The sequence below is a fragment of the Peromyscus californicus genome, unplaced genomic scaffold (assembly GCF_007827085.1).
Source record: "Peromyscus californicus insignis strain IS unplaced genomic scaffold, ASM782708v3 Scaffold_12__1_contigs__length_115047231, whole genome shotgun sequence".
NCBI lineage: Eukaryota > Metazoa > Chordata > Mammalia > Rodentia > Cricetidae > Peromyscus > Peromyscus californicus.
In genome coordinates this window covers 93767860-93793065 of record NW_026294413.1, presented here as the reverse complement: position 1 = coordinate 93793065, position 25206 = coordinate 93767860, and the positions used below count along the sequence as shown (strand labels likewise).

The 25206-nt window shown below is 41.6% G+C and overlaps 1 protein-coding gene across 4 annotated transcripts in view; it reads left to right on the top strand.

Annotated features, from left to right (window-relative positions):
* Positions 1-533: 533 nt before the first annotated feature.
* The window catches only part of Mapk8 (mitogen-activated protein kinase 8), a 72012-nt gene continuing 47339 nt past the window's right edge, over positions 534-25206 (top strand). Inside the window, exon 1 of one of the 4 annotated variants that reach the window (XM_052733921.1) lies at positions 534-715. The gene's annotated coding sequence lies outside the window, so the exon portion shown is untranslated. Of the gene's footprint in view, positions 716-893; positions 1009-25206 lie in introns of those variants that run through there. The other 3 variants (XM_052733920.1, XM_052733923.1, XM_052733922.1) reach the window with 3 other exon arrangements.

Genomic DNA, 25206 nt, shown 5'->3' with positions numbered 1-25206 from the left:
TCAGTTAATCAGTCCATAGCTAATATTTGCGGGGGGGGGGGGGCACGAGGCCTTGGAGGTAAAAATCAGGTTATGCAAAGAATCTGGAACAGGAGGGGTTGGGGAAAAAAGGAAGTAACTTTTTCCAGGGATCTGGAGAACCTTAACTTGGTGGGTGGTAGGCCTTGGAAAAGTCTGTCAAAGTAGGATCCTCTGTGGCTCAGGTGTGTGCACTGGCACGCGTGCCTGACCTTCAAACACTAACGCCCCTCCACCGGCGAGCCGCCCAGCAAGCTTAGGCTAGGACTGGTGTTTCGCCGCCACGCGCCGCCACGTGCCGTCGCGGACCCGCCCCCTGCTGCTCCCGGCCACGCCCCTCACACGCGGCTTTCCCTGGCGCGGCCCGCGGCCCCGCCCTCAGGCGACCTCCGCGAGTGCCGCCCGCCCTCCGGTGTAGCCACGCCCCCGGCCGCTGGGCCCCGCCTTCGTAATCCGGGCCCCCGGGGCCGCCCCTCCCCCAGGCCGCTCGCAGGCGCGGGGGCGGGGCCCTGCGCGATGACGTGGGCGGGCGTGCGCGTTGACGACCCGCGTCTCTGTTAGTCAGCGGAGCGGCCGAGGCCGGACATCGCGGCCGGAACGCGGAGCCGCGAGCAGGGCTGAGTAGCGGCCGCGGCCACCGCGGGACGGCGCCGCTCACCGCTGCGGGCTTCCCGGTCGCCGTTGGCTGCATTGCCGGGTGAGTGCGCGGGCGCCGCGGCCCAGGCGGCCGCTGCCTTTCCCCGGCCGTGACCCCCCCTCTCCCGGGAACGCGCGCGGGGCGGGGGCGGCGCGGGAACAATAGCGCGGGCGGCGGGGGCAGCGGGGGGCGTGGTCCACTCCGCGCGACCTGGCTCCGCCGCTCCGGCCCGCTTCCACGTCGCGCGGGGAGAATGGAGCGGGTGGGCGGCAAGTTCGGAGGTGCTCCCGCGGAGATCGGGCCGACGCGACCGTACAGACGTCTCCCGCACCCACGGGCAGCGTGTTTTGACGGTGGGCGGTTTCTTTGTGCGGACGTGAGTGCCGCGACGCCGAGAAGGGCCGGGTGGCCGCGAGCGCGCCGGCCTGCGGGCCGCGCTTTGAGAGGGGCGCCTGGCGCTGACCTTTTGACTTTCCCCCACCGCTGTCTCTTTGTCTTGCGCCTGGGTCCCCAGTCCAGACACGGTAGAACCAAGTCCATTTTAAAGTACCGTAAGGAACACCTTGCATTTCATTCTCGAAAGTTCCCCCATACCACCGGGAATTTAATAACATGTTGACTGCATGGTGTCCAGTAGTTGCTATTTTTACTTCTGAAATTAAATGTTCTTTTCAGTAGAATTCTGGTCTGTCAGCCTATTGTGTTTTTGAGATCAGCATCCGCCAAGTACCTTTTGGTCAGTGAGAGCATCTGTTTATTTCATTCATTCATTCATTCAGCAACTGTTAGTACTGTATCCAGATGGAGAGGATGTGAAGGCCAAGAGAAAGACCCTTAAGAATAGGGTACTTTGGAATAGAATAGATGTGCCTTTAAATGAGACGGTTATATAAGGGATATATGTTAAGTAAGGTATTTGGCTCATTTTACTGGAACTTCTAAAGGTGATGTTATGTTAGGAAGAAGAGCTAGATTTGCTTAAATCTACCATCTTCATTCTTAAATTTTACCACCACTACCCCAATTTTTTGTCCTTGGTAATGTTTACCTCAGTTCTGTTGAGGCTGTTAGACCTGGGAGGTCGGATACTTCTGTGTCTGACGAAAGCAAGTAATCAAAATGGTACTTAGAGGCCTGTCTTGCATCATTTCTCCAGCACCTAGCATAGAAGCCATTCACGTTGGCTTTCATAAAATTGAAAGTTAAGCTTTAAATTCTCCCCAAAGTTTCAGAAGTGTCACATGTCACTCGGCTGGGTCATAAATTAATAGAGGATACTACCTGTTAAGACAACAAGAGGGTTTGGAATCACTGTTTTTGTTTTTATGCTTCACTTCTGGGCCACACCTGAATTTTTTTGTATGTAGTTAATAAAGTAGAAGATTGTAGGGGGTGTGTGTGTATGTACATGGATAAAAGTTAAGCAACGATAACTTGAAAGTCAGAGATGCTCCAAACTCTGGAACACTTACAGTCCCTTGTAGATAAGGGCCATTTACTTGTTACTTTGTCGTCAAAGTTAGGTACTTTGTCCACTTGCAATATTTTAGATAAGGACTTTCTTCAACCATATGTGTGAATGTACCTAGACATAACAGTGGTGTTTCATTAGGAATCTAACATGATTTCATTTGTCTCCTTTAAAAAAATTACTGTCGAGGGTGCATGATGTTTTGGAGGAGGGAGGGTACATGTGCCGCTGTGTGCATGTGGAAGCCAGAGGACAACTTTGTGGGGTTGATTTTCTTCTTACACCTTTATGTGGGTTCTAGACATCAAACCCAGGTTCTCAGGCTTTCAGGGAATGTATCTTCACCCATTGAACCATATTTATCCTATTTGCAACTATTACTTCTCATGTTTTTTTTTAATGATTTAAGTGGAAAAGTACAACACCCACATGTATTTTACAAATATTTTATTTCTAGTAGTTTAAAATTGCTTAATGTTTTTAGAGGTGCTTACTAGAAAGGGCAGGTTTTAACTTGTACTTATCCACTCACAGAGCATATGGGGCTAAAACTCAAATGCTGTGAATTTATCCAAGTGTTGGCACATTTCCACTATTTTAAAAAATACTTTTCGGTATGAAAGTAGTTCAGATGAACTTATTTACTGTAAAATAGGAATGAAAAAATAAGAAAATGATTTTATTACTATGAGATACAGGTCTTAAGGCACCAAACTTTTATTGCTTTACCTAATTAAGTATATGAGGTTCCAGTAGGGACTCTTGAATTAAATCATTTGAGTGGCTCACAGTCAGACTCTGCATAGATTCAGTTAGTTTTTTTCCCCTAAATTCTGTTGTTTAAACAACTTTCTTGAGATTTAATTCACATAAAAGAGTGGCCCTTACAGAGTATATTTTCAGTGGTTTTTAGTCTACTCATATAATTATGCATTGATCACTGCTATACCATTCTGGAGCATCATCATGCCACAAAGAACACGCCCCTTAAAAAAAAAGCAGTGCTGTTTGAAAGAGAGTGTGTGTTCTGTTAATAAATATGTTCCCTTAATGAGTTTGTAAAGGGTATCCTTTAATTGTCATGGCATATTAGGAAACTGTATACTTCATGCCCCTTTGTACCCTGAGAGAAATTACTTGCAAAGGAAATTAGTGTAAGAGTAAATTGAGCCATATGTGGTACATGCCTGTAGTCTCAGGATTTGGGAGGCCAAGGCAAGATGAGTTTGAGGGCAGCCTGGGCTACAAGCTAAAAAATAAATTGTACCAAAATGAATACAATTAGAATCTTAATTATTTGTTTCATGAGTGATAGTATGGAAATGGCCTGGAGAAGATACTAGATGGTTAGTGAAACAGTAATTTGTTGTTAACAACTAGCCATAAACCATCCTAGTGGTGAATGAGGGGCTACCGAATAGGAGCCAGTTTCTTGTTGCTTTGCTTTGCCTGTCAATTGACAAATTTGAGTCATCTCCATACTCAAGATGCTTAACTGTGGGTGTAGAAGTATAATGTCTGACATTAAGGTGCCTGTTCTCTAGAAGACTGATAAGTCAGTGGTATGGATTCATGTAGGACAAGGAAGTCAAAACCCTGGAGCTTTACACAGGAATGACTTGCCTGTTTGAAATGTGATGCTTGTCCCAGACCCTGTCACTACCTGAATATCCAGGAGCTGTGTATTCTTACCCTAATGCAGCTCTCCTGAGCTTTGGCTTTAGGAGAGTCAGGATTCAGAATTTACTAAAAGGTGACAGGAGTACTGAAATGAGTCATCTTGTAGGTGGGAATAAAACAGTCCAGGAATCATACCCATGTTTCCTTGGTACTTTGTCATCAGCATGGAGCCTGCTGCAAAGTTGTTCATTGGAGTCCTTCTTGAGTGAGTGGAAAACTCTGGCAAGAAAAGTAAGAATCAGAGAACTTGTTAATTTGTCTCTAGTATTTAGTGGATAGCTGTTTGAGCCATGCCCTGAAGCACCGCCCCAGTGAGGCAGCTGAAGCTGTTACACCTGCCTATGACCTTGGGCCACCAGGGACCCTTAAGACAAGGGATGCATGTATGCTCTTTCTCTTCTTGACTACCTCGAGGTTTTGAATGCTGAGATCTTGGACCGAGCCGTTAAGCGTGTGACATAGCTCAGCTTTCCCGGACTGTATGATAAATCTTCTATGTTTGTGAGTTTACCCCCAAATAAATTCCTTTGATCATTAAATAGACTCCATGGATTAATCCCAGTACTAGTATCAGACTTACACAATGGGAATGGGAAATTCTGTTTGTTTCATAGCACCATGCCTTTTGATGAAATACTCTCCAAAACTGTGGAAGATGTGGAAATGGAGAGCTCACTAACCTGAAGAAGCTTATGGTTCAAAGACGGGATTTAAGGCTCCTTTAAAGGTTATGTGAAAAGCCTCCCCCTACTAAAGCCTGCTGCAAAACTCTAAACAGGCCAAACTTCACTGAAATGTACTTTTTAGAATTTGTGTGTGTGAGACCTTTGAGAAAATTTGTGCCTTTTCTATATGTCGTGAGTTATATAACAACTAGAGCAGATACCTGTGTCTCCTGTTATACATTCAGAGATTTTCAGATTTGGTTAAAATTTGCTAATTCTTTAAAAAGTTGAGTGATCAAAACCTAGGAAATAGCCAGCATGACTTTAGGACCATCTCTGAGTCACAGTCTATATTCCAAATGTAACTAATTCTGTGGCATAGCTAGTTCAGGTTATAGAGCGTATCTGAGTCTGCTTTATTAGCCATTAGATGAAAAGAATAAATGATACACATCTCACAGGGTCCTGAGGTATGAATTAGGTGGTGCAGGAGACTGCTTTGATCCTTGAGTGGTAGATAAACCATTCAGGAAGTTTTAGAATTACCAATTTTTTTTAACTTAATGAATGCAAAATGTCAAGGAAATTTAAAATAATTTTGCTGCAGAATTCGTATTCAGATTCTCTAGATATTAGTTGTTTCTGTCTACATCTCTAGAGGATTTGTTAAAGTTTGAAAATCTCAACTAATCTGAATTGACTGGGATTATTTGTGTTAACATTTTGACCAGTAATCCTCTCTGCTTTAAAATTTGGAAACATTCCAAAAACAAATAATAATCTCTGATACAATGCCATGTTGCCTTTTTTTTTTTTTAAGCCTTTTCCCACAACAGAGTATTCCCTATGCTCTCTTAGATTTTTTTTGGCAAATATCTATGAAGTAGGAATCTAGGAGCTGAGAATAATTCTAATCATGTAACACATTTGAAGAAAATGGAATGCTGTCCCATCTTTCATGTTTAGTCTTACTGAGGCTTTTGTCTTGAAGAATCCAAATTTATAAGAGACCTTGTAACCACACAGTTATTAGAGTTACTATTTTTCTGTACATCTTTCTGGGGATATAATAAGTGGTATATCAAATTTCTTGTTCCTTCTTAGGGATAACAGCTATGAAGACACTGATGTTACACAAGCCAAATTTATTGAAAACCCACTCTATGCCACTTTAGGTAGTAAGTGATTTGAGAACCTGACATGTACTGAAGTAAAGTTGATCTCCCTTCTATGGTCTGAATATAACTTCCTAGGGGACAAGGACAAACATGCGTGTCCTAACACACTGAAGCAATATTGTTGGCCATTTCATTAGGAATTTCTTGAGCCTTTGAGACGTTTCAAAATAGCCCAACCTTAACATGACTTAGCCCACTTTTAAAAAACATTGCTTGCTTAATAAAGTGCAGAAAGTAAAGTATCTTTCCTAATGTTTGGTTATATATAGTTGAAAGTGTATAGAAGAATCAAAATCATAAAAGGCAGACTTCACTGCATTTGTTTCCAAAAAGAGTATTGAAGTAAGTTTATGAGAGAGAAGATGTTGCTCTTCCTGGAGTCCTCCAACTTGTACTGAAGCTCCGAAGGCAAGGCTTGGCTTGATCTGTGCTGGGAGCACTTTTAAAAAATAAGTCTCCAGGATTGAGAAGCTTTCTGATGCTCAGAGGACCCAGCCTGCCAGCCACCATATTGCTAAGAACAGCCCCACACAGCTGCCTTGCTTGGGACGGGGCATCAAAAACCATAAGGACTTAGAATTTCCTGAAGGCTATTAGTGAAGGAGGGACTCTTCAGAGGGTGAGTCCCTTCCTGAGAAGTTATCTGAGTCAGCTGAAGGTGAGATAGAAGAGGGGAAAGCTACTGCTGTAAACACTAGAGAAAGACTCTCTGCAGCCACAACCAGTCCCAAAGCAGTCTGGCTTTGTTACACTGAGAATTTATTTACATTTTATTTCTATTTGGACAGAGTACTACAGTGACTTTAATGAGCATTTCAAAGACTTAAAAAGTGATACACTGTTAAGCTTCTCACTGTGCCAGCTATTCAGTTCGTCCATTTGGAAACTCTTCTCTGGATCCTTCCAAAGGTGATTTATATACAAGTAAATGTAGATCTCTTGTCCAAAACCCTGGATCTGTTTCAGAATTAAGGCTTCTTCTGTAAGGTGAATTGCAGAAAAATGATACAGTCTGTCTACCACTTTGTGCAAATCCTGATAGGTAATGGGAATGATTGGTGTATCCAACCTTTTGACAATGACCACAGCACCTTGTTACCTACAGGGCTCACATTTGAGAACTAGGCATTGTAGTTATCCTCCAAAAAAGCAACAGCAGCAGCAACTCAGTGTTTTAAGAAAGCTTAGTATTTGGCCGGGCGGTGGTGTCGCACGCCTTTAATCCCAGCACTCGGAAGGCAGAGGCAGGCGGATCTTTGTGAGTTCGAGGCCAGCCTGGTATACAGAGCAAGATCCAGGAAAGGCGCAAAGCTACACAGAAAAACCCTGTCTCAAAAAAACCCAAAAAAAAAAAAGAAAGCTTAGTATTTGGTATTGAGCCACACGCAAGCTCCTGGGCCACAGGTTGAACATAGAATGCATGCAGTCAAACACACTGATAAGTGTAGATACTACAGTTGTTGACAAAAGTAAAGACTACAAAGTCTCTTGCCAGTTCTTGTCAGATTTTGCCACTGTATTTTAAGAAACTTTTTGCTTTTCCCTGGATTTTGGTCTTTCCAGGACGAGAATCATATTGAATACCCACTGTCGCTCTTCCTTTTGTATCTAAGTAGTGCAGATTTGCTATTCTTATTCTTTTCATTGTTTTTTTTTTCTCCCTTAATAGAGCTTATAGATTATTTCATATCACTGTGTAAATAACATTTTTTTAAGTAGCTTCGTAGTATTCCTTGGGTCTAATCTGTTTGGCCTCCTATTATAAAATGTCATATACAGGGTAGATTAAGCAACAGAAATAAATACATTTCTCACACTGACCAGTTGGTTCCCTTGGTGAGGGCCATCTTTCTTCTCCCTGCATTTTCACATAGCCAGAGAGTGCTTTGGTCTCTTCCCCTTCTGAGGACACTAATTTACTCTTAGGAGCTCATCTAACATTGCTTCCCAATGGTCATCTCCAAACACTATCACTTTGGAGGTTATGCATTTGGGGGTGGGCACAAACATCAAGTGCTTAATTTCATCATGAAGGTGTGCCATTTGCCCAGGTGTGTTGGCACATGCTTTAATCCAGATGCTTCAGGTTGTATCTCTTGAGTTCAAGGCCAGCCTGGTCTACATAGTGAGCCCTACGGTTACATACTGAGACCCTCTCTTTAAAAAAGGAAGGAGTGCTATTTAATTAACTTGCTCTTTTTTGGTGTGCAGTTGGGCTGCTTTTGACCAAGTAGATTATCTTGTGCACACATCACTTCACATTATGTAGGAATGTGTAGGATAAACTTGTAGAGGTAAAAGTGGTAGCTCAGAGTGTTTGTGCATTTGTAATTTTGATATCTGTCACTAAAGTTGTCCAGTTTCATATTAGACCATCACTCGGTAAGGGTAACTGCTAATTTCTTCATTGCCCTTAGGAATGAGATTAAGTATCATGGAAGGGCTATTTATATTTTCTTTCTTGGGAACTGCCCTTATCCTCAATTTGTTGCTCATTTCCTTAGATTTGCAGAATTTATTTATTTTTTTTCTAGAGAAATAGCTCTGGACTGGTTATTGGAAATATATTTTCCAAATTTGCTGTCTGCCTTTTCAGGGTATGATTTTATACATGTGTCCAACCATATTTTTTAACCAGATAATCATCCAGTTGCCTCAGCATTATCTAATAATATTTTTTGTCTTACTGATTTAAACTGTCACTTTTATTATTTACTGAATTTCCACATGTGCTTGGGCCATTAATATTCCCTTGACCTCTCTATGCATTTGGAAACCAAGTCATTCTGTTTTAATTGCTGTAGTTTATAGTGTGCTTTCTGTTGGGTCTAATGTTCTTTCATTAATTTTCTTAGATACTTTTCTTTTTCTGGCTTCTGGCCTGTTTGTGCATACGATTTTTTAAAGTGTTTTATCTTTATTTTAAATTATGTGTATATATGTGTAGAGGGATTGGGTTTGTGCGTGGTGGGGTGTGTGTGTCCTCAAAAGAGGGTAGAAGCGCCCGTAGAGCTGGCATTACAGAGAGTTGTGAGCTGCCCAGTTGTACACACTTTTAACCACTGAGTCATTTCTCTAGCTTGTGTGAACTTCCATAATTAATCTGCCAGGTGTGGTTTCTGTCCCTCCTCTGCCAATTATGTTGCCATTTCTGTTGAGGTCATTTTATTTATTTTATTGGGATAACATTTACATACACATTATATATGCATAGCCCAATAAACAAGCAATGATTCTGAGGTTTCTGGTCTCATCCTTGATTGAAGATACTTGGCTGAACTCCAGAAGAATTACCTTGTTTGTCTGTGTATGTATACATTTGGGGAACCAAAATGATAGAGAACAGTTCCAATCCTGAGAGAGTTTTCACACTGGTTGACATTTTCTCCACCCACTCCCAGATATGCCTGAATTCAATTACATACATTCAATTTGCCATGAAGTTTTGGTTTTTGTATTTATGAGCGAAATGCCAACGGTACGATGCCATAGAAAATTTTTACTAGTTTAAGTCTCTTTGGTGATTCTTAATAGCATTTTAAAGTTTTTTTTCAGATTTATTTATTTACATATATGTATGAGTATTTTCCCTGCCTGTGAGCCTATGCACCACGTGCCTGCATTGACAAAAGAGGGCATTGTATTCCCTGGAACTGGAGTTATTGATAGTTGTGAGCCACCATGTGGGTGCTGAGAACCAAATAAGTGCTGTGGAAGAGCAGCAACTGATTGTAACCTCTGAGCCATCTCTCCAGCCCCTATGTTTTTGTAATTTTTTTGTTTAAAATTTTCTTCTGTTTTTCTTGCCATATGTTAAATGGGGATATTAGCAGTCTTTGATGATGAGCACAGGTTTAGTAACAAGCTTTGTTGTTTCCTATTTGATCACATATAAGTGTGTACAACTGCTGTGTGCCTAGCACCTAGAGACAATTTTTTTAAATGTAGCTTAGTCTTCTATCAGAAGCATGCAGTCAATTTAGAGATTAAGATCTACATATGTGATAAGGAGTGAGTGTTCCTGGGAAGGTATTATGCTTAGAAAAGTGAATTTGACAAAAATAAACATGTCAGAAAAACATGGGTGAAGTAAAGAGAATAAGTTTGATTTGACTCTGAGGTTTCTGGTCTCATCCTTGATTGAAGATACTTGGCTGAACTCCAGAAGAATTACATTGTTTGCTGACCATCCTACCTGGCCCTGGCCCTTAGAACTGAAGTAGCTTACTACTGAAGAACCCACACATTGTTGAGTAAGCCAGGGGAGGGGGTGGGGATAACTCAGAGAAAATGGGATTCCCAGAGTATGCTAGTGATATAAATAGTTGATACTGACACAGGCTCACCATGTTCCAAGTACTGTTCTAGTGCTTTACGTATGTACATTGTTTTAAGCATCCCATGATGACCTGAAGCATGCTAACCCACTTTACAGATGAGGAAACAGGTTACAGAGATTACTGGGAAGTTGTTGGTGATCTCTATGAACAGTTTATTTAAACAAGAAAGAAGCTAAATTAAAGTTGATTAAATGGTGAAGTGTTTTTTTAATTGTTGTTGTTTGTTTTTGGTTTGTTTTTTTTTTTTGGTTTTTATTTTTAGAGTAAGAAAAAAGCAAATTCATACACAGTGGATGCAGACATTTAAAGGAGGGAACTGGGGGGTGCAAAAAGTGAGTGAAAACGGGCATGTTCAGAAAAGGGCATATTTGGCCCTTGTCAGAGGATTGGTGCTTTCTACCAGATGAGGGAATCGAATCAGTTTGTGCTCTTTAAAGGAACCTTGGTGTTCAAAAGTGAAGACATGCCTCTGACTCTGATCTCTGTGGTTTTTGTCTTTTCAATGAAGTAGGTCATTTAGGCAAGCAGAAGAGCGTGTGAGGGTAGGGGGTTTGAAGCACTTTGCCAGGTGGTATTGATTGTTCATTTAAGGTTTGAAATCTTGAGTTTAAGACTATTAACCTGGTTTGTGACCTCGTCCCAACTCCCAAATACCACATTATTTAACTGATTGTAAAGAGGTACAGGTAAGGCATTCAGATTTATTCAGGTGAGGCTTTGCCATGTTTAACACAATTCTTAGGAACATCAAAACCAGTAAAAGAAGAGATGGCTCAGTGGCTCTTGCAGAAGACCCAAGTTATATTCCCAGGACTCACATGATGTGGTTCACACCTGTCTGTAAACTCCCGTTCCAGGAGATCAGATTTGGGGGCGGGCGGGGGGGGGGGGGGGGGCATGAAGTATGCTTGTGGTGTACCTACAGGCAAGCAAAGACCGATATACAAAGAAATAAACAAATCTCTTAATTAATGTTAGTAATTTTTTTGAGACTGGATCTTTACTTTGTGTCCTTGGCTGGCCTAGAACTCAGTTTGTATACCGTGCTTGCCTTGAACTCAGAGGTCCATTGTAACACGATTGTTTAAAGGTCTTATTAATAAAAAAAACAGACAAAAAAAACCTGAAGCCAGATACTGGGGTGAAAGCTGAAAGATCAGAGAAACAGAACAAGCCACAGCCAACCTCACCTGGATGACAACTCAGCTGATGCTGTTTCCATGAATCCTCAGACTGAAAGCCTCTTATTCCTCACCCCTGAGGGTCTCAGTTGAACTGCACTTAGTTCCTGTCTCCTCATGCCTTGTATACTGTTCTCTATCCAGCCATGCCACTTCTTGGGATTAAAGGCATGTGTGCTTTCCAAGCAAAGGCATGAGGTTCCAAGTGCTGGGATTAAAGGCGTGTGCCACCACTGCCTGACTCTGTTCCCAGTGTGGCCTTGAACTCTCAGAGATACAGACAGATCTCTGACTCCCAAGTGATAGGATTAAGGGTGTGTTCCACCACTGTCTGGCCTCTATGTCTAGTCTAGTGGCAGGCTCTATCCTCTGATCCCCAGATAAGTTTATTAGGGTATACAGTATATCACTACAGTCCATCCTCCTGTCTGTTCCTCCCTCTAGAGTGCTGTGATTAAAGGCCATCACCACCACACTCAGCTAAATAAATCTTTAAAATAGTAGGAGGTATAGACAGATGGGTAGATAAGAATTTCCTAGTGGGAGGTTTGGCAGGTCTGCAGTCTGTGGCATAAATGGTAGAACTCTTTAGACCAGTGGTTCCCTACCTTCCTAATGCTGAGGCCCTTTAATACAGTCTCCCCATGTTGTGGTGACCCCCAACCATAAAATTATTTTCATTGCTACTTCATAACTGTCACTTTGCTACTGTTATGAATCATAAATATCAGTGTTTTCTGATAGTCTTAGACTACCCCTGTGAAAGGGTCGTTTGAACCCCATAGGGGTTGAGACTCATAGGTTGAGAACTTCTGCTTTAGACTGATTTATACTTTTTTTTAAACATAATTTTTTTATTGACTCTTTGGGAATTTCACATCATGCACTCAAATTCCACTCATTTCCCAGTCCCTCCGTATCCATCCTTCATCCTTGTGGCATCCTCCCCCCGCAAAGAAAACAACAGCAGAAAAAAAATTAACAAAAAAATACTTCACTCCTCTGTCTTTCCCACCTCTCCATCACCTCTTCATTCATCTTAGTGGCATTGAAAGCTTCTGAATATCATTCAGTATACCCTTTCGTCCAAACAGTTTTACTTGCAGATGTTCATTGTGTAATGTACTGTTGGTCAGGTTCAAGGCCTCTGGCTTCTAGTACATCATCAATACTGGACACTCACTGAGTCTCCTTTCGGGTATCCTGCTGTTGCCTCAAGTCATGGAGATCCTGCAGTTCTGGTTCCATAGGACCAGTCACTTCTTGCTCTCCAGCAGGTCATAGATGGGGTAGATGTTGGGGTGGGCCAACTGAAAGGACCGGATGTGAGCCTGGGTGGTAGCTGAATGATCAGTCAGGGCCTCCGCTGGAACTGCCCCACCTCAGGCAAGGAGCAGAGCCAACTCTCCTGCACCTTTACCTTCAGGGTCAGCTCTGCTGTGCCAGTGGTGAGGAGTGGGGCCAAATACTCCCATGGCCAGTGAAGGGCAGGGCCCTCTCAGCACAGGGCCCCCACCTCCCCACCCCTGATTTCAACACATGTCATTTATGGTGGTAACGTGGGCCACAGATATCAACACAGACTCTGGCTGTGGTAGGCCCACCAACCCAGACATGGCCCTTGGCAACAGCACGGGCCCAGATATCACCGTGGCTACAGGTGGCAGTAGAGGCTACAGATCCGCATGGCCCGGGCGACAGCATGACCCTCAGACACCAACATGGCCACAGGTGGCAGCTGATGTGTACTCTTGAGGCAGAATTTCATCTTTCTTCAACAGTTGGAGGCCTGCCCATATTATCAAGAATAATTTCCTGTGCTTCAAGTCTTCTGACTACAGATACTAACATCTATAAGGTATCTCTGTAATAACGCCTAGATTTGTGTTCAGTTAAATAACTTGGTACAACAGCCTAGCAAAAGTTGACACAAAACTGATTATCACACCATCTTAGTACAAGAGAAGGAACAAGGAAATAAGGCCTTTTAAAAGGTATGCTGAGAGAGTACCAGAGAATCATGGAATCTGACATGAATGAGAGGAAGTTAAGTGAACATGTGTGTAACAGAAGTCGTAGCGTAGAGATGCTGAGAATTTCTGTCAGTATTTGGGAGGGGGCAGGGAGGGAGATTTCACTAGGGTATCAGTTACTGGCATTAATAATGCTCAAGATGATCCTGGGTGTGATCTACTGAGGTGGGAATGAGAAATAAATTTGTGGAATTCAGGAAGAAATTGAGTTAAAGAGAGTGGGCCTGGGAGTATATAGTGTTGGAAGCTTGCCTAGCAAGTGCAAAACCCTGAATTCCATCTCCAGCACCATATATGTGTATATATACATACACAGGTCAGCCTGGATGTGTGAAGTCAGCAAGTGGTGATAGGAATAAAGAAACATATCACAATGCATGAGCCATTTTATTGTTTGTTTTTTTATCTCTTGGGGGGGTGCTCCACCCAGCTCACAAATCACACAGAAGCTTATTCTTAATTGTAAATGCCTGGCCTTAGCTTGGCTTTTTTTCTTGCCAGCTTTGCTTTTTCTTTTTCTTTCCTTTTTTTTTTTTGGTTTTTCAAGACAGGGTTTCTCTGTGTAGCTTTGCACCTTTCCTGGAACTCACTCAGTAGCCCAGGCTGGCCTCAAACTCACAGAGATCTGCCTGTCTCTGCCTCCTGAGTCCTGGGATTAAAGGCGTGCGCCACCACTGCCCGGCTTGCCAACTTTTCTTAACTTATCCCATCTACCTTTTGCCTCTCAGCTTTTCCCGTTCTCTACTTCTGAAAATCTTACTCTTACTCTTTGGCTTGCTGTGTAGCTGGGTGGCTGGCCCCTGAAGTCCTCCCCCTTCCTTTCTCCTTCCTTCCTTCTCTGACTACTTCTTTTTCCTCCCAGATTTCTCCTTCTATATATTCTCTCTGCCTGCCTACCCCACCTATCCTCCTGCCTTGCTGTTAGCAGTTCAGTTCTTTATTAGACTATCAGGTGTTTTAGACAAGGACAGTAACACAGAGTTGAACAAATGCAACATAAACAAAAGTAACACACCTTAAAATAATATTCTACAGCACCATTTGCCTAAGGTTTTTGTTGAGTGAAGGGAGACAGATGACAGCAGGGAAATACTATAGATGTAGTATATAAGTGTGCTTATTACAAATTAGGAATTTTGGAAGACAAGGGATAAGGAAGTGGGTAAAATAAAAAGATTTATAGAGCACTGTGGCAGTGTGAATTCAGAACTGGGGTAACAGGAGTGTGAGATGTGTTAATGGATCAGTCTCATGATAGGAGACAGTGGTATTAGTTCTAGTGCTCTAGGACTCTGGAGTCTTAGCTGGGGTCATCCTTGTGGATTCCTGGGAGTTTCCCTGGCACCTGATTTCTCCCTAACCCTGTAATGGCCCCCTCTATCAATCTCTTTCATTGCTCCCTCTCCATCCCTAGCCCAGCTTTGCCATCCCCTCCCCTCTACCTCATTCCCCACCCCCAGTTTACCCAGGATATCTCATCTATTTCTCTTTCTCAGGACAATCCATGTGTCCTGCTCAGGGTCCTCCTTGTTACCTAGCTTCCTTGGGGTTGTGGATTGTTGCCTGGTTATCCTTTGCTTTATATCTCATATCCACTTATAAGTGAGTATATACCATTTTTGTCTTTCTGGGTCTGGGTTACCTCACTTAGAATGATTTTTTTTCTAATTCCATCTGTGTGCCTGAAAATTTCATGTCATTTTTTTTACAACTAAGTAATATCCCATTGTATAAATGTACCACATTTTCTTTATCTGTTCTTCGATTGAGGGCCATCTAGGTTGTTTCCAGGTTCTGGCTATTACGAATAATACTGCTGTGAACATAGTTGAGCAAGTGTCCTTGTGGTATGATTGAGCATCCTTTGAGTATATGCCCAAGAGTGGTATCACTGAGTCTTGAGGTAGATTGATTACCAATTTTCTGAGAAATTGCCATACTAGTTTCCAAAGTGGCTGTACAAGTTTGCATTCCCACCAGCAATGGAGGAGTGTTCCCCTTACTGCCCATTCTCTCCAACATAAGCTGTCATCAGTGTTTTGGATCTTAGCCATTCTGACAGGTGTAAGATGGTATCTCAGAGTCGTTTTGATTTGCATTTCCCTAATGACTAAGGATGTTGAGCAATTCCTTAAATGTCTTCCAGCCATTTGAGATTCTTTTGTTGAGAATTCTCTGTTTAGATCTGTACCCCATTTTTCAATTGGATTATTTGGTATTTTGATGTCTAGTTTCTTGAGTTCATTATTTTGGAGATCAGCTGGGTATAGTAGTCTGGGCTGGCATCCATGGTCGTTTAGTATCTGCAGAACTTCTGTCCAAGACCTTCTGACTTTCAGAGTTTCCATTGAGAAGTCAGGTATAATTCTGATAAGTCTGCCTTTATTTGTTTCTTGACCTTTTTCCTTTGATGCTCTTAATATTCTTTTCTTTATTCTGTATGTGTTGTTGTTAGTATTTTGGCTCTTTTTAGGGGGCCTGCCACCCAGCTCCCAAATAAAACACACAAGGAGGCTTATTCTTAATTATGAATGCCCGGCCTTAGCTTGGCTTAGTTTCTTGCCAGCTTCCCTTAACTTATCATGTCTACCTTTTGCCTCTGGACTTTTCCTGTTCTCTCACTTCTGTAAATCTTACTCTTACTCTATGACTTGCTGTGTAGCTGGATGGCTGGCCCCTGGAGTCCTCCTCCCAGATTTCTCCCTCTATATATTCTCTCTGCCTGCCAGCCCCACCTATCCTTTCTCCGGCCTTACTATTGGCCATTCAGCTTTTTATTGGACCATCAGGTATTTTAGACAGGTACAGTAACACAGCCTTACAGAGTTAAACAAGTGCAACATAAACAAAAGTAACACACCTTAAAATAATATTCTATTACATGTATGTTTAGAGTTTTGATTGTTATGTGTTGAGGGGGCTTTCTTTTTTTTTACTATTTTTTTTTTTTTTGGGTCCAATCTATTTGGTGTTCTGTAAGCTTCTTGTATCTTCATAGGCATGTCCTTGAGGTTGGGAAAGTTTTCTTCTATGATTTTGTTGAATATTTTTTCTGGGCCTTTGAGCTGGAATTATTCTTCTTCTATCCCTGTTATTCTTAGGTTTGATCTTTTCATGGTGTCCCAGATTTCCTTGATGTTTTATGTTAAGAATTTGTTGGATTTAACACTTTCTTTGACTGATGAATTTGTTTCTTCTATCATATCTTCAATACCTGCAATTCTCTCTTCCATCTCTTGTATTCTGTTGGTTATGCTTACAACTGTAGTTCCTGTTCATTTTCCCAGATTTTCCATTTCCAAAATTCTGTTTGTGTTTTCTTTATTGCTTCTATTTCAGTTTTCTAGTCTTTAACTGTTTCCTTCACCTGTTTGTTTTTTCTTGGCTTTTTCTTTAAGGGATTTATTGATTTCTTCCAATTTTTTGTTTGTCTTTTACTTGATTTCTTTAAGGGAATTTTTCATTTCTTCTTTAAGGGCCTCTATCATCTTCATAAAATTATTTTTAAGACCATTTTCGTCTGCTTCATCTGCCCTGGGATGTTCCTGTCTTGCTGTTGGCAGAATCGTTAGGTTCTGGTGGTGCCATATTGCTCTTTATGTTGTTAAATGTATTCTTAGACTACTGTTTACCCATCTGGGTTTGGGATAATTATAGGAACAGGTGTTGCTTCTTGTGATGTCTGTGTTGGATGGGTCTTTTGTTCTTTTGCTGTATGTTTTCTTTATTGTCTTTTGGCCTTAATGGCCAAGGGTTCTGGTCATTGGCTGGTTGTCAGGTCGTGTAGGGTTATCTCAGCTGAGGTTTGTGGTGGATTGAGTGTCTAAATCCACCATATCGTCCAGTTCTTCTGGCTGGTGTGGGCTTTACTTGTGCCTGTAGGGGTCTGTTTTTCCAACTGATGTGGGTGGCGCTTGTGCCTATAGTGTCTGCTGATGTTGCTGGAGAGGGCTGTTCATGAGGAGGCTGCTCTTCTTCCAATTGGTGCAGGTGGTGCTTGTGCCTCTAGGGAATGCTGATGTTGGGGGCGGGGTTGGCCAAGGGGAGGATGATGAGTTTGGTGGGTTTGGGGGTCAGAGTGGGTCTTGTAGGTTACAGTGTCCAGTGGGGGGTGGCGGTGGTGGTACGCAGCCTGCACACAGGACTCTTACCTGCTGGCCTGCTACTGGGGCTGAGATTGGAGGGGAAGGAGCATGGGATGTGCTTTGTGGCTTAGGGACTAGAGATTGGGGCAGTTTAGCAGGGAGACCAGTCACTCACCTCTCTTGGTTCACTTTCTTCAATAGATACAGCTCTGTTTGGGTGACTGATTCTTTTTCTTTTGTGTATATGCTTGTGTTTAGGTTATGTTTGTAAGAGCTTTGGTGGGTTATTTCTTCTCAAATCGCCAGTGTGTGTGTTCACAGTAGTTCATAGTATTCTTTTGTCATTCTTTCTTTCTTTCTTTCTTTCTTTTTTTTTTTTTTGAGACAGGGTTTCTCTGTGTAGCTTTTGGAATCTGGTCCTGGAACTCACTCTGTAGCCCAGGCTGGCCTCGAACTCACAGAGATCTGCCTGCCTCTGCCTCCCCAGTGCTGGGATTAAAAGCATGTGCCACCACTGCCTGGCTCTTTTGACATTCTTAAGAGGAAAAAAAAAAAAGATAGGATCTTGCTATTAATCCAGACTGTCAGCTGTCTTATAACTCAACTTCGTAGCCCACTCTGGCCTCAAACTCATTATTCTCCTGCCTTAGCATTCTGAGTGTTGGGTTACGTATGTGTGCCATTCCACCTGCCCCTTCATACTTCCAGTGTTGTTTGAGACAGTTATGATGACCTCTCTCTCATTTTTATACTAGTATTCTCTCATCTTCCTTCTCTCATCTCTGCTTTTTACCCTTCCTCACTGGTGCTGGAAATCTAATCCAGGGCCTCATACATCCCAGGCAAGTAGTCTGCATCCCCATTTGTTTTCTTTTTAAATATTGAGACAGAATCTCCCTAAGTGGACCAACTGGCTTTGAAATTACTCTGGAGCTCTTGCAGGCCTTAAAGTGACCCTCTTACCTCAGCCTCCTTAGTAGCTGCAGTTACAGGCCTACACTACAAGGCTCAGCTATTGCTGCTATCTCCTTCTCCCTCTTACTTCCCTTCTGACTTTTTTTTTCCAGAACAACTCTTTTCCTCTTCATTCCTGCCTAGAGATATATCTGTTATATTTACATTTTCAGATGGCCAGCTTTTGTTTTTTGTTGGTTTCATGTACTTCCCTGATTCCAGTTCCATCGATTTCTACCCTGTTTTTCTTGTAGTACCTGCTTTAGGTGGTATTATTAATTTTTATGTACCAAGTGTTCCATGTTTGTGTTCAGTGGAAATTTCTGGAGGTGGCGTCTTTGTCATTTTGACCGGGTAAGACTGTTTCCTTGCTTGCTGGCAGAGTAAGTGTTTCAGTTGTATTTATCATTCCTTAACCTGAGACACTCTCTTTAGGAAGTTGTCTTCAGACTTAATTTTACATGATTGTCTATTCCTGTAGTTGGAAGTTTTCCTGTGTCCCGCCCAGTCTCCAGCCGCTCAGACCCAAATAAACACACAGAGGTTTATATTAATGACAAACTGTATGGCCATTAGCTCAGACTTATTACTCACTAGCTCTTACACTTGAATTAACCCATAATTCTTATCTATGTTTAGCCATATGGGTTGGTACCTTTTCTCAGTTCTGCCTTGTCATCTTGCCTCCTCTGTGTCTGGCTGCGACTCCTCACTTAGCTTCTTCTTCCCAGAATTCTCCTTGTCTGCTTATCCCATCTATACTTCCTACATGGCTGCTGGCCAATCAGCATTTTATTTATCAAACAATCAGAGCAATACATATTCATAGCATATAGAATGATATCCCACAGCACATTTCTTTCTTTAAACTTTGAACTGATTTGCTACTTGAGATTTGGGTGGTTTTTGCAAGAGTGACTGAGAACAATCTTCATTTCAAAAACAGTTTAGGTTAGTTAGTAATTTGTAGTTTGGCAGTTATATCTTATGCTAGGTAAAGAGACAGTTGAATACCAGAGGCTATACCATTTTTAAAAGTTTAATTATTCACTTTGTAATATTCTGGGTTAGCTGGTTTGGCGTTTCTGCATCCTCTATAATTTTCCACTTTTTAAAGCATTTGAATTTAGCTTAATTAAAAAAAAAACGGTACATATATACACTTCACAACTTTTCCCAGTACTCTTGTTCCTGCCACTTTTGAATTTTATAGAAGGGGAAATTAAGGTAAAATAAAATCAAGTAACAACATTATATCTGATGCATAGTGAGGCCTGTGATTCTGCATCATGTTCTTCCTCCTCTCCTGTTCATTACAGTGTTATAGGTGGCACTCCCGTTACCATAGTACGTTGGTATGATATTGCAAGACCCACGTATTTAAGCAAAAGTTTTGAGATGCTTAATTGGAAGTATTTAGAGCTTCTTGTGTATCCCTTTGAATTAGTGTCCTTTGCTACTGTTTTCATGAATAATGACATTTCTTTCCAAAGATTGAGGCTTTAAAAAGTATATTAAATCTAGAGTATGAATTTTAAAGTATTTTGTAATATAAGGTTAAATGAAACTAAAGTGCTTCATAAGACAATGTCTGTAGCTGGTATTTTTATATATAGTTCCTGCTAGAATTAGAGGGTTGTTATTTTAATAGGAAAAGCATGTTTTATTCACAGTCCTAAATTTTGGGTCAGAATTTAAAATTATTCTTTGGTATGTTAACATGGCACTCCTACATCCCCTTTCCTGGCTTATTTTTCTCCCTATCTGCTTTCCAGAAGTTACTAGAGCCTGCTGGTTCACTACCCTCATGACACATAGTTTTTGAAAAGATTTTGCTTTTTGTTTGTTGTTTTTATTTTGAAACCTTGCCTCGCTATATAGCCTTGGTTAGCCTGGAACTCATATTGTAGATCAAGCTGGCCTTAAACTCAGAGATCCACCTCCCTCCTCTTGAATGTTGGAATTATAGACATGCATTCCCATTCCTGGCAACAGCAAGGATTTTGAAAGCTGCTTCCTTATGTGATAGCAGCAAAATCCGTGGATCTCTCATGGAATGGATATAAATTTTCTGAAAATTTAATTTTCACTTGAGAGTTTGAGTTTTGTCCTTGTCTGTGGACACTGCTGTTTGCTTTTCTTTGAAGTGATAGACTCACTTTAGTCATTATCAAGAAAATATCTTCTGTGTGCCCTATTTCAAGTCACTATAGTTTGTCTGTAACTCTAGCACTTAGGCAGAAGTAGGAGGATCCTGAGTTCTGTACAGCCTGACGTGCTTGAGCATGCTTAAATATGTCTGTCTGTCTGTCTGTCTGTCTGTCTCTCTCTCTCTCTCTCACACACACACACACACACACACACACACACACACACACCTTTTTTAGGCACACATAGTTTGTGTGCCAGTGGTTCTTATAAAAATAGTGTTCAATGAGAAAGTGGCTCACAAACACTTTTCTGGGGAGGCTTTGTAATTTAGCAGATAGTGGGGAAAAGTGCTTAAATGCACTTCCCATATCACAACACAGATAATTTGGAATTCTTATATTACACGAGAATTTAACAAATTAATTGCAATGTGGAATGTGAAACCACGTAGTATTTTCAGTCTATATTAAAATCCGGTCATCTGTACTGTGTTTTAAATGAGTTTTGCCTGTGTTTGGGTTTGAAACAGCATGTATTAATCTTTTGGAAAATACTGTTTCAATAAGGGCTCCCTAAATGTTGCCATAGTTTGTTACACTACATTTGTCATCCTATGGTCTGAGGACTAGAAAGCTCTTAAGAGATTGTGTGAGAAAGGTGAATGTGGCAAATGCTAAACACTTCTGATTGGATACATTGTTTGTCAGAACTATGATGTAGTTTCTGCTTGTCCTTTTTCTCTATCTCACATGCTACAGTTATTTCCTCCAGCTGCCATGGTTATCTGCTGGGACCTCATCATATAATCATGATGTTTTCTGACATGTACAAGATCCAGGAGATAGTGGACATGCTGTGCCTGGAGGTGGAAAGCTAGATGGTCAGTAGGACAGAGGTTAACGTTTATGACTTGCTCATTGGTGGAAATTCCCCCCCCCCCCCCCGTTGGGCCAGAGGGCTAACTGTAGGAAGCACAGTAATCATCGGTGTTGAAAATTGTCATGAATCATCAACTGCAGAAAACCAGCTTCATAACAGAAGCCTATACGAAGTGCATCAAAGACAGCTACATTCAAATCAAATGCAGACTTGAAGACTAGAGACCAGAGTAGGAGTGTTTATAGCAGGGGCCACAGGAGAAAATAAGCACACTCTTCTAATTAAAAGGTAAAACCAGCTGGGTGGTGGTGGCACTCGCTTTTAATGCCAGCACTCGGGAGGCAGAGGCAGACAGATCTCTGTGAGTTTGAGGCCAACCTGGGCTACAGAGTGAGTTCCAGGAAAGGTGCAAAGCTACACAGAGAAACCCTTTCTCGAAAAGCCAATTTAAAAAAAAATACAACAATAACAACAAAAAATAAAACCAAACCTCTCTTATCCTTTTTGGTAAAAATGTGGATCTAGATGCCATGGTTTCTTTGCCGTGTTACTGTGACCTCATATAGTTTTCTTTAAGCTTACTTTGGAAATGGAAGGATACTAGCACATTTGGCAGTTACTCTGGGCCATTTATCATCCACAAGATAAACAGGACTTAAAGCAGGTGGCAGTGATATCATCTTAAGTTCTGTGTTTATTTTGACTGATTACTTTGGAGTCATTGTTAAGAAAAAGACTGTGTCTTGTAGGCTATCTTAAAAACTCATTTAATTAAAAAAAGATTTATTTATATGTGTATGTGCTTGTTGTCTGTATATGTGTGGGCAGGTATCCATAGAGGTCAGAAAAAGGCCTCAGATCCCTTGGAACTAGAGATACAAGTGGCAGATATGATGTCTATTAACCAAACCTGGGTCATCTGAAAGTGGCAAGGGCCCACACATACAGGACATATTCTTTTTCAGTGAGCCATCTTTCTAGCTCCAAATTGAAATTTTTAAAAAAGTTTATCTCTGACTTCCTTAGTTTTAGATAGGAAGGAGCCGGGCGGTGGTGGCGCACGCCTTTAATCCCAGCACTCGGGAGGCAGAGGCAGGCGGATCTCTGTGAGTTCGAGGCCAGCCTGGTCTCCAAAGCGAGTTCCAGGAAAGGCGCAAAGCTACACAGAGAAACCCTGTCTCGAAAAAAAACCAAAAAAATAAAAATAAAAATAAAATAGATAGGAAGGAAATCTGTGCTAATTCTTTGATCTTTCTTCCTAAGTTCTGAATCATGTTAATAGGAAAATGGGGGCAGATAATGGGATAATCCCATGGAGTCTGTTTGAAGATCAAAGGAACTTATTCGGGGTTTAAACAACAAGAATAATTGGGTTGGTCGCAGAATCCAGAAGGAGTGGGGCGTGGTCCAACGTGGTTCTCAGAAGAGCTCTGCCTTGATACACAGCACCAGCGTCCAAGACCACGAGATAGCGAAGAAGGGGCGAGCATATACTCCCAGGTCCCTGTCTGGGTCACGCCCCGGGGGTGGGGTGGGCAGGTACCTAGCAGTTACCTGCTGCCTCACTAGGGGCAGTGCTTCAGGGTAAAGCACAGACAACCAATCCTACATCATATAACTCCCAGGCAAAACTTGCCTTTGCCTCATACTTGAAAGTTTTGTCCTATGCATGTGTAGAATAGATTAGTTTTCAGCCAAAGCCTTAGGATGATTACGACTGCAGAATTCTGATGCCTTTCTTCTAGTCTACATAGTGTTCCTACCCCGACTTCTTTCATGACTGATGGGGAAGTGGAAGTGAAATAAACTCTTCTCTCTTGAAGTTGCTTTTTGGTCACAGTGTTCTATCACAGCAATAGAAACCATAGATATATGCCTTAGAACCCCAGTCTTTGTGTTTTCCAGCATCTAATGACAGTTTCATTTAGCTATTACTGTAAGAGAAGAAAACTGGTTTCAGTTACTGAGTTTAGGGGAGCATTTTTGAATGGCCTCAGAGAACAGTTTAGTGATACAGTTGTGACAGACAGTGTTAATGCTTCTGAAAGAACAAGTGAAATGTGCTTTGAGGAAAATGACTAATTATTGGTAGCTTCAGTGATATCTGTTTGGTGGTGACTGAATTTAGAGTTGGGAGCTGTTACCATAATGAAAGGACTGGAGAGAAGGCTCAGCTGTTAAGACCACTTGCTGCTCTTCCAGAGGACCCAGGTTCAGATCCTAGCACTCAACAGCCACCTCTAATTTCAGTTCCTGTTGATCTGATACCTTCTTCTGGCTTTCAAGAGTGCCTGCCTGTATGTGCTGCTTATACAGACAAGCAGACACACACACACAATAAATTAAAATAAATGAAAATTTTCAACAGAGTAAATGAATTTGGTAGCAGCCTTGTAGGGCCCCTGTTTTATTACTTTGTGAAGAGAAAGAAATGATGGGAGTGGGTGGTTTGAAGAAGGAGAACATCTGAAATGAGTGTTACAGAGAATGAAAAGTAGTTTTAACAGAGAATGAGTAGTATTGTACACTCATAAAGGTTGATCATGAAGTGACAGTTGTATTCATCTGTCCTCCTATGCTAATTCCTATTTGGACCTGATGTAGTCACAAGAAAGGAAGATTGATTTAGAGTTGGCATTTTTGCAAATCTGGAATTTTAGGAGTTCGGTGTATTGATAAGAATATCTTTAAATAAGATAGAACATGAAATTAAAGTTGACTAAGAAAGTATATAGTAAAAGAAGATAGGTGGGGGAAAATAGAGTTTTAAGATACTGAAGGCCCTTTAAGGTCAGATAGTGTTCATATTGATGATAATAAATTAAGATGTGAGAAGATGTTGAGGTTGTTAAGGGACGCTGTACTATTTCTAGAAGGGAATCCATTCAGGTGATAGTCATAGCACAGGTGGTGATGAGTTCACAGATGGGTAGGTTATTGCGGATGACCATGATCAAGAGAACTGAGACACTTCGGTTTTGGAGGGTTTAGTCTCACTTGTGGCTATCACTCACGATAGCAGGGTCTACAAGCTAAAGAGGAAAGTTTTAACTAGGTGTGAAACTTACTGGTGACGGTGTGACTAGACCACAGCAACAGGAGGAGCTGGGTAAACATGAGTTTTAAAACAGGTAAGCAGTGATGATAGCAGCAAGGAGGAAGCAGGAAACCTCTTAGTAGCATTTGAGAGGACAACGAGATAAGTGCTCTTTGAGGTGATACAGGATTTCATTCAGAGGTAAAGCAGACGCTTTGCAGAGGAGTTGAGGGTACAGGGAAGTTTGGAGCACTAATGTCTCCTCGAAGGATTTGGGAGATTGGAAAGGAATGGAGGCCTGAATCAAATTCAGAGTTGTGGAACTTCATGGTTATGACAGCTGACAGTTGATTAAACATTAATTATTTTCTTTGACGTGGGGGATGTAAAGCCCAGTGCCCAGAACACTTGACTAATTTGACAGAAGTTAAAGATTCTGTTGGTTGTAGTTTTGACTTGCCTCTTAAGTCAAGCAGTGCATCTTTTGCAGATTTTCCTTTGTGTTTGTAAGAAAAAAGCCAACCTGGACTACAAAGCGAGATCCAGGACAAGTACCAAAACTACACAGAGAAACCCTGTCTCAAAAAAGCCAAAAAAAAGAAAGAAAAAGATGTAGAGGGCAGGAGTAAAAGGAAGTGGAGAAAAGATGGTGGTGCTGTGCATAAATATATATGGGAGTATGTGTAATAACTTTGCCAGTTTTAAGCCTGGGATATTTGATTTGAGCTTGCAGTAGTCTAGAATCTTTGGTTGATGATCCAGTGAATATTTCTGAGGTGCTTGCAGTGTCTCCAATTAGCCAACCTGCACTTAGGGAATGAGAATTAAATAGTTGGTAAAAAACAAAATGTATCAGAATAAACAAAGGTCGCATGATAATTTGACTCTTAATTATGG